Source organism: Cornus florida, unplaced genomic scaffold, assembly GCF_030987335.1.
Source record: "Cornus florida cultivar Cherokee Brave unplaced genomic scaffold, ASM3098733v1 CherokeeBrave_3.0.0_Hap2_Chr02, whole genome shotgun sequence".
Taxonomy (NCBI): domain Eukaryota; kingdom Viridiplantae; phylum Streptophyta; class Magnoliopsida; order Cornales; family Cornaceae; genus Cornus; species Cornus florida.
In genome coordinates this window covers 46,476,504-46,486,752 of record NW_026775572.1, presented here as the reverse complement: position 1 = coordinate 46,486,752, position 10,249 = coordinate 46,476,504, and positions in this window count along the sequence as shown.

The window sequence follows — 10,249 nt, the reverse complement described above, 5'->3', positions numbered from 1 at the left end:
AACGCGAGGCTCATACTGGAGATAAAGGCTGGACTCCAAAAATTATAGATATAAGAGAGAAAGAGAGCCAACAATGCAAAAATTAAACGTGATCAAAACCGTATTTTGATCGCAGAATAAGGTCCACAAGACTAAGACGAACACGATGCTGCAAATAAAAGCCACAGACGACATTACACGCGCCTATACGTGCCACTTGAAGTTCTGCGCATAGATCTCACGCGCTGTCACGCGCCCCACGCGTCTTCTCCGGCGAATTTTCCGGCAAGAATCTGGTCACATCTCCGGCGAGCCGAGCCGTTCAACCAGTACCAGCCAATCCGAGCCATAGAAGGGGTTATATGCACATATTGGTGAGAGGCAAAATAGGAATTAAAAGGGTAAAATAGGGTTTTCATATTTAGTTTTTGTCAAAAAATGGTCCGATTGACTTATTTGTACCTTTTTTGAATTTTATGGACTAACATGCACATTTTCAAAAAGTAAGGACTAGTTTTGCACAAGTCCTATATATCAAGGGAGTTTTTTTGCACTTAACCCTTTATTGAATTAGATGAAATGTCTTTTTCAAATAAAATTTAAGAATTGGAAAGAATTTATCCTATTTAGGTCATAATTTATAGGAGTCAATATCAAAATATTGAAGAATATTAATTATTAATTAATAGAGAAAAAGGTTGGTCTTATTCCATATGTGGCCTTGGGGAATTGCCTAAATGGCCTAGGCATTGAACCATGCACCCCTTTGAAATGGGTATTTGTCAAACTTACTTATCATTATGGTCACCAAATCTGACTTACAGCATTATTTGTATAAAAAGACCATCCATATAAAATAAATATTAAAAAAAAAAAAGGTGAAATTTGGTGTCAAACTAGTGAATTAATAAAGGTAAATAAAATTTGAGTTGTGCTAAGCACAATCCCGACTAGCTTATGTCTGTGCAGTCACAATAGTCGCGAATGCACTTAGTGTAACACCCCCTAATTTTGGAACACGGATTGATCAAGTCCGCGCACAAAATCAAGGGATATCAAAACAATTTAAGTATTTAACAAGCACAGAATACAAAGATGAATAATAAAGAATAAATAAACCGCTGAAGAAAACTAATAAATAAATATTACTTAATGATTCTCCAACAATTACAATTCGGAAATCCCATAACTCAAGGACCCCTTAAAACATTATCCAATAATCCAATACTATTTAAAAGTACACAAGATGAATAGACGAATGACAGTCTCCCAGCTGCGGATCCTCAACCTCGAGACTGGAACCTCTAATAACCTGAAAAATAAATCGTGGGTTAAACCCTACGAGCAAGTTCACTCTACCAGGCCTCTGAAAACCAGTAAGCAGATCATCTCTGATCAAAACCAAACCTAATAAAGTTTTAACTTTAATAAAGCACGATATACATGTCTATATATAATTATATATACTATACTAATCACATCCATTAATAGGTTTATTAAATTTCCATACCTATTAAATAATTATTAAAATAATATTCATACCTAGACCAATCTACCATTTCATTTTATAAAAACTCCTTTGACCTTAATCCCATCCTAGTCAGTTGTTTAATCATTTAAACAACAAATTATAATAAAAGAAATACTCTATTTAATCCCAACCCGATAATGATTTTAATTGTTTAAATCACATATCCAAAATCCAAGTTTTGACAAATCATCCACGTCTTCCCCAATATTATTTTATTAATGTAAAATAATACACTAACCAGTAAGTACTAAACTATTCTCATTTAAGAATATCTAACCCTAATCCAATCCATACATACAACAACTATAGATGATATTTTAATCATCTAACACATAACAACGTAATTATGCCTTGGCAAATCAACCATGCCATTGTAAATATTTTTATTTATATATTGGCAATTCAACCATGCCTCCATAAGTATATTTATTTATACATTGGCAATTCAACCATGCCTCCGTGTATGTATATTTATACATTGGCAATTCAACCATGCCTCCACAGGTATATTTATTCATACATTTAATTAGCAATTCATCCATGCTTTCCATATATGTATTCTATTCATACAAATATTTAGGTAATATATTTAATCATTTGACAATTCATCCATGCCCACACTTTAACCATGAATTAACTTTAAAATTAACAATACGCTAAATCATACATAGCCATCACATGCATATTATACGCATATCATTAATTTAACAACCAGCCTATTAAGATATGCCAAATAAGAATGATAATATTAATCATCTTAAATGATTTATATATATATATACCTACACATATGTTATTTAATGTATTTATGTGTTTAACACCTTCTTTAATAATCCTTGGTTATTTAAAATCAATATACATACATACATACATATATATATATTCATCCTTCCATACAACTCATAGACAAATTAAACTATATATACACATATATAAATAATTATATATATATATATATATATATATATATACACTTCCTTCCATAACAAATTATTAATTTATTATATTTACACAAATTAGTGCAACTAAATATGTCAGAAATAGTTTCCTTTAAATACTCCATATTGGTTTAAATAGTTTTCCGACACTTTCTCACTAAAACATAAATATCTCCTAGTAGGATGGGAATCTGATAATGAAATTGGTACCATTGGAAAGAAGGCGAAAAATCCTTGAATTTGAGCTCAAGAATGACCCAATTTCGATTTAAAATGACTAAGTTATGACCGTTTTAATTTCTAGTGTCGAATTAGGCCAACATAGTTTCCCACGCGCGCCCACGTGCTTACTATGCACTTGCACGCGCTGTATTCAAGCCTCCTTGTGTGCTGGTATTGGCTAAGCTCTTTCAGCTACCGTGAGCTCACCACACTGAATCCATCACTTCCTTTATGCCGCATCCAATGGTCATAAATGAGTGCGCAAATGAACACGCTCACACTAGATTATTTTCTATTAACTATAATAGATCTAAGGTCCAGATCAGCGAGTGCACCATTTTCTCATGGTCTGCAATACACCAAATAATCCCATAGTTGACCAGACCACTTCTATGGTCCAGATACACATGCGCACCAAAGTTTTATGCGCCGCGATGCACCATATCAATTCACATAAGTTTAATTAATCAAATGGCCCTAATTGGCGTATACACCCTATTATCCTACACCGCGCCGCACTGGATCAATTCTTTATTGTGCCGCCGCTCCACATGCGCCAGTTACCTAGTAGATATATATATATATATATATATATATATATATATATATATATAATTATTTTCCTAACAAATAATAGGAAAATAAATCCTAATAAATTCCTAAAAATATCAGAAAAATTCCAGAAAATTCCAGAACAATTCTAGAAAATAAAGAAACCATAATTAACTCTCTTGGGTCACAAATCCACCTATAGATTGATTTTAAAATATACATAACACCTATATATATCAATTAAAATCCAATAATCTAAAAATCAAATATACTAGTTTATACTTTTTAATTATTCCGATCTAACCATAATTTTTAAACAAATAAATTTAATTAAAACCTTGATACTCAAGGTGAAATCCTTATGAGTTCTAAGAGGAAAGTTAGAGAAAACTCGCCTGAAAGTTTCGAAACGAAACCGACGCTTTAAGCTTTAATTATCTCTTCCAATTCCGACGTCCTCCTTTTCAGATCCGACCTCCTCCTTGTCAGCCCTTCCTCTTCCTCTCTCTCTGTCTGTTTTATTTTTCTAACGTGTAAAACCTCTAACCCTAAAGCCTTATGTGTATTTTTATACACCTTAAATTCCAAATCCTATTCCAACTAGTATTATGAATTAAAATAATAATCTTTAAATAATTTATATCTATAAACATATATATATATAAATATATATTCCTTCCATAATTAACTCATTAGTTAATTAAATCATATATACTTATAAATATCAATAAATATATATCTATATATATATCTTTCCATAACAATTATTAATTAATTATATTTATATATTTATAATTAATACAAAAGTGATCATTTAAATAATTAAATAACCACCGGCCTTCATTAAGTAATCCAATAAGGTTTCATACAAACCCAAGACCACATCTTTTGGTCCAACTTTCCTTAAACCCAATCCAATTAATTTAAATAAATAAGATAATTAATTAAATACTAAAATTAAAATAACTAATTACATGAAGCACATAAACAAACAAGAATTTACAACTAAGTCACACAATACCAATAAAATCAACACACCAATAATTCAATCAATAATCAACCACACAAACAATCAATCATCATACATAATCACGAAATATAACTTAATTAAAATAAGATAATTAATCTAGCACTCAATAAAATAAAATAAATTATTGAAAAATAAAATAAAATAATTAATCCTAATTAATAAATCCTTTAAAATTATCGGGGTATTACACTTAGCATTCATCATAAAATTAAGCCGTGCTCTGAAACAATTTTGAGGCACCCTATATATACCAAAGAACCAAGGGGAAAGCTCAGTGTACTTGACAGTCGATCCATGTGGGCGCCACTCTAGTTTTGAAAATTGTGGAACCTTCAACCACGGGGATCTGTTGCCTATAATGTGGCCGTGCTTCCAATTCCAGTGCTTTAAAAGAAAGGATAAAGTGGGATGTTTTGATTTTTTTGAATGTTTTTTGCAATAAGATGTTTGTGATGCTGATAAGCTTTTAAGTTACGTCAGGGCTTGATGACTGTAATTGTCTTGCAAGATATTTTGTATGTGACTCATTACGGAAAATATTTAAAAAGGCAAATATTCAAAAATATGGATCAAAGAGTCCCAAAATGTTTAGTACCTAAAGCCTATCTAAATACACTAAAATCTGCTAGTTGTTCGCTTAGATGAATTACATTGAGAAAGCTTTATCGTCAAGAAGGAGCTATGATATATTTATGTGACAAAAAATTAACATTTAGCAGTTATATTTCTTGGCCTTTTGCATGAATGTGTGACAAAATCTCTGTAGTTGGTTGTATCTAGATACTTGATTTCTCCATGAGGGTGAGCCACAGTTTGCATATTAATAAAGGAAAAGCCCAGGATTATGTTAATTTTATGGCTTTGTAGTTGAGATACTCCGGAACAAAATCTTAGATATTTCTCTTTAATGTATTGGATCAGCTATAGCACAAGCACAAGTGGTTAAAGAAAGTTCAAAGCTCGGAAGCTACGATGATTACTTCAAGACCATACTGAACAGGTCGAGATTGCCACGTTCATTGCGCGAGTCCTTAACGGATATTGCATTTGAGAAGATTCCAATTTCATCCTTTCTAGAAGTTCCTGGTGGCAAAGGTAACAATAGAAAATGTTTTGCATTCACAATCATGTTGTCTATATGATCTCACAAATGGTATGCTCTGTATGTTAATGTTATACCTCAATTACTAATAGGGCATATTGGAATTCATCATCTTCCATATAATCAAACATTGTTGGCTCTTCATGTAAACTATAATAATTCATGTTAAGCCATTAATCACAAATTTACATGAATCTCATATCTTAAAACTTCATGATTTTCACATATCTATAATGCATAAATAAATACTAGTTAGATATAAATACCTCGATTCATGATATCAAACCTTGTTGAGATTAAATCCAACTTCTAGATCCTTTAACCACGAACTAATCTGCAACTCTGATCAACAGGCAAAGGTGGAAACTGGTTTTTCTCTCTTGGCTTTTTGCACACATAAAATTTTTACGTGTTGTATCATTAATTGTACATAATTGATGGAGTATATGCACTTTTATAAAGGCAGAGAGAGGACCAGTTTTCCTTATAGTAACATAATTATACTTTCCATCAAAGTAAGGAATAAGAAAGGAAAACACTTCTCCAATAAGTAATTACCAAAAAGGTAATTATAAGTTGACCAAAAATAAATAATATTAATTGATATCTATTTACTTACCCACCAAGTAATATGTCACATGTCCAAATCATGTGGGCCACAATTAAATAAATAATCTTACATTCTCCCACTTGGCACATATGATAATTTCTGTAGTGGTTTAGTAAAATAGTCATTAATGTGCACCATAAATCAGATTAACTCATTAAATTGATCATCATAAAAACCATGGTAAATAAATTACCAATGCGAGTCATGGCGGTTATATATCCTTAAATGACATAGTCCCTTCCATGTACCACAACACTAGTAATCTATTCAACATAGTCTATAAATGAGAAGTATCAATAATGATCTAACAATAATGTCTTTTCCAAGACTATTCCTATTACCACTTATTAAAACAATACGTACATGTACATTAATTAATAGGAAATATCAGAAACACATTAAACCAGCGCAAAATGTCAAATATATATAAGCACTATTTAAGCAATCCACAATTAAAACATAATCATCATTGACTACATTTAAGACCCATTCTTTCAACATGTTTCATAAATATCTTAGATGATAGTCCATTCATTAATGAATTGCAATCATAAGTTGTGTGCTTATAATTTCAATAGACATTCGTTGTTTCTAAATATCTTCTTTAATGATAAAGTATTTCAAGTTTAGAATACCTATCATTTTTCATACAAGAAGATCAACAATTGCAGCATAAATTTTCAGCAATCTGAAAACGGTACCTATAACTCCAAGTCCTGAAATAAATTCTGCAACCATAAATTATAGCCTCAAAGCATGCTATAAATTAAAATTTCATAATAGACAAAGTAATCATAAATTACTTTGCACTTTTTCATAATATTGTTCCCCCAACCAAATCTTCTAGAACTCTTATAATAAATGCTTTATGAGACAATTCTAAAAACAAATCAATGTGATCTATAATGAAATATTTCTATTCCTATCACATAGGATGCCTCATCCATATATTTCATTTCTAAGTTCTTAGAGATAACTTTTAGTTTCATATAATAAACTAAGATCACTACTAACAAATAAAATATCATCAATATATAGAATCAGAAATATAAACTTACTCCCACTACCCTTCTAGTATATACACTGATCAATAGTGTTTTTCTTAAAACCAAAAGAAATAATGGTATCATTAAACTTAATATACCATTGTTAGGAAGCTTGTTTAAATCCATATATTGACATCTTAAGTTTACGGACCATGAATTCTTTACCCTCTAATATGAAGTCTTCAAGTTGTTCCATATGGACTTCCTCTTATAAACTCCTATTCATAAAAATTGTATTCACATCCATTTGATGTAACTCTAAATCATAATAAGCTATTAATGCCATGATATTTTAAAAGATTCCTTCTTAAATACTAGAGAGAAGATTTCTTTATAATCTCTTCATTCATGACACTAATCCATTTAGTAAAATCATTACTGTTAATGGCTTGTGAATATGTAACTGGATCCATATATATCTCACTATATATCAAAATTAGATTCTTGCAGATATATCATATAGTCATCCGGAATAGCAGATCTCCTTTCTCTTTGAGATCGTCTTAATGTTATTCCTTATGATTCTTCTACAATCTATTCATTGGTGACAATCTCATTATAGAGTTGTTGATCATTTAATTGTTCTTCGTTGTTATACGGTTCAATAACTGAAGGAACAATTATTTCCTTATAAGTTATGGGTAAAAATATTTGTACCCTAACTTCTGAAATGATCAAATTCTTATTTTTATCACTCCCACTGATTTCACCATTCTTAATGAATCTGACATTACTGGTTTCAATAATTATCGTACTATATTTCGGATAGTAAAACTTGTACCCTTTAGATTACTTAATATCCACAACATTATGGGTAACGAGGAATTACTTAACGTACTCCTAACCAATTCCATAAGAGTACGATTACGCCTTACAGCTACACGCTTCTGCTATGGCATGTATAGCAAAGTGTATTGAACACAAATGGCAAACATTTCAAGGAGTTTAACAAACGGTTAGAGTATTAACCTATTTCATCATACTTTACATAATATTCACCACCTCTATATGACCTTATGATTTTCACTTTCTATCTAGTTGTTTTTCAATCTCATTTATGTATACTTCAAGAGTACCCACTGCTTGAGATTTTTCATACAACAAATAGATATATCCATAACATGAAAAATCAACTATAAAGGCGATAAAATACTTTTCTCTTCCAAAAGATGGAACATCAAAAGGTCTACAAATAATTTCAAGAAGCTATGTACTTATTGTGACTCATTTCTTTGTGCGTTTAGTTTGTCTACCCTTAATACAATCTACACACACATCAAAATCAGTAAAGTTTAGATTCAGAAGAATCGCATCCTTTACTAATTTTCCTAACCTTTCACTAGATATTGACCTAGTCTTTTATGCCAAAGATAAATTTTCTATTAATTGAGCTACGCTTAATTCTAACATTATGATACAAGATCAAAAGGATTTTAATAAATAAACCATCAAATTTGAATTTACAGAAATCGTCAACAATAATACCATAACTCACAAATTATAATTTCTTAAATAAATATCATTACCAAATTTAAATGAAAAACCATTAACATAAAGTTTTTGAAATAAAATCAAATTATGGGAAATTGAATAAACATAAAAATTTTAAAATAATTTAAATAAAATCCATTGTCTAACATTAAACATAGTGTCATAATGGTTTCAACAAAACTTTTTCCCAATTATCATAAATAAGAAATTCTTATTTGAATTTGTGGTTTAGGCCATAAAAAATTCTTGCATCTATTAGAAACATAAATATTAGTACTTAAGTCAATCTATCATGTATTAAAAAGAATTTCAACAAGGAATTCGCAATATACAAAAGCCAAAAGCGTACTTTTCTTTTTCGAATCATTCTTTATATATCATGTAATCTTTCTAAAAGTGTTCAATATATTAATGACACTTTTTCATTATTACATTACTTTCTTTTAGTAGATTGACCTAAATCTTTTAATTTTGGGTGTTGCTCATTTATTGCCTTTTCTGACTTATTCCCAAATTTCTTTCTAATTCCTTGAGTCATCAGATGAACATAATGATTATATGCTGCTTAAACTTTGTCTCCTCCTAAATTAACAGAATGGTCAATTCTTTTACTTTCCACTTGTCTTAATAGTGTTAATTCGAAATGACACATACCGAGTAAACAAAAATTGAGATAAATTGAATAAGAAAATTCTTATCCACAATCATCCATAAGGTTCTTAATTTGGTAGCAACATTAGTCATCCTAAGATCATACCCATACATGGTAAGAGTACCAACAAAAATGCATGGTAGTGATATCAATTAATAATTTTCGTTTTAGATATTTATTTACAATACGAAAACATTCTTCTAGTCAAAATATTCCTTAGCACTATAACTATGGAAAACAATTATTCGCATAACTATAATGCTTAATCTGTTCAATATCTCCCAACCTTTATGAAAAAAAAATTCTCACCCACTATCTTTATCAGTAATAACAGCAGGTTTCTCAATTTAAAATGCTAAATCAAGATTTAACACATCTAAATTTTGAACTCAACTTACTCATTTCATTATGAGAAGTTAGTCATATTGAGAATCAGTACAGATTTAGCATGCGCATTAAGGGATGTAATAAAACAAATATAATAAGATAAAATCTTAACAACAATAATGCTTTGAGTTAACAACACGTATGTATAACTTAAAAATATAAATACAATGTATAACTATAGTATCCCTTTGGGTGGCAATTATAAAATACTAATAATGATGCTTACATGTATTTATATGTATATCTTTATTGGTAATGCATTATTTAATTAAACAAATAAGTTACCTTTGGATATCCTATATTTACCTAATTAAAAAAAAATACATACGACCCTTTAATTTTTATTTAATCACTTGAAAATCAATTCCCTTTGAGGAATTATTTCTCATAATTAAATAAAATCAATATTCATGAATATCACAAAAAATTATAAGCATTATAATTCATTAAATATTGCAATTATGTTTACTACTAAAATTAATATTCATCAACTATTATGGTTAGGCCACTTTAGTAGCTACCAACCTTTACATAATATGAATATTAAATTAGATAGTAACTAATTTATGATTAATTATGTCTATTACAAAAATTAATATTCATCAATCATTATGATTGGGCTACTTTAGTAGCTACCAATCTTCACATAATATTAATATTAAATTAGACAGTAATTAATTCATCATTAAGTTATATTTACTGCTAAAAT